Below are 1086 nucleotides of genomic sequence, written 5' to 3'. Positions count from 1 at the left end.
TGTTGTTCCTCAGCCTTAGTGGGAAATAATGTTATTTCCCATTAAATCAGCTATCTGCATGTAAATATCAGTCTGTTTCCCGTCAAAACCAAACAACTATATACACACACACACATATATATACACATACATATATACACACACACATATACACACACATATATACACACACACATACACACACATATATACACACATATACACACACACATATACACACACACACATATATATACACACACACACATATATACACACACACACACATATATACACACACACACATATATGTGATAGAAGAAGGAAAGACATCCAAAGTTGTAGGTGACCTAGATTGGACACATATAGTTGCCTCTTGTTGTCAGTGGGGAATTTGTTCCAAGACACCTCTCAAATACCAAAAGTCATGAATGCTCAAGTCTCTGATACAAAGTATTTGCATATAACCTATGCATATCCTCCCATGTGCTAACTCAGGGGAAGACCACGAAGAGCCTGTGTTCTCTTTAATATTCATTTTATTCTTCATTTTAAGGCATTTGCCTCAAAACCCTGCAAGGTTACTCATCACGACCAAATTGGAGTCTCTGAGATTCTTCGGAAGAACCATTCATATTACAAGCTTATATTCAAGTGTCAGTCACTGAGGGATTATTGGGGGCAGTCTGACTTTTTAATGATCGCCATTCTAACTGGTGTGAGATGGTATCTCACTGTGGTTTTGATTTGCATTTCTCTGATGGCCAGTGATGATGGGCATTTTTTCATGTGTCTGTTGGCTGCATAAATGTCTTCCTTTGAGAAGTGTCTGTTCATATCCTTCACCCACTTTTTGATGGGATTATTTGATTTTTTTCTTGTAAATTTGTTTAAGTTATTTGCAGATTCTGGATATTAGCCCTTTGTCAGATGGATAGATTGCAAAAATTTTCTCCCATTTTGTAGGTTGCCTGTTCACTTTGATGGTAGTTTCTTTTGATGTGCAGAAGCTCTTTAGTTTAATTAGATCCTTTTTGTCAATTTTGGCTTTTGTTGCCATTGCTTTTGGTGTTTTAGTCATGAAGTCCTTGCCCATGCCTATGTCCT

Source organism: Colobus angolensis, unplaced genomic scaffold (genome assembly GCF_000951035.1).
Source record: "Colobus angolensis palliatus isolate OR3802 unplaced genomic scaffold, Cang.pa_1.0 Scaffold155, whole genome shotgun sequence".
Lineage (NCBI taxonomy): Eukaryota > Metazoa > Chordata > Mammalia > Primates > Cercopithecidae > Colobus > Colobus angolensis.
Note: the sequence above shows the minus strand (reverse complement) of the source record.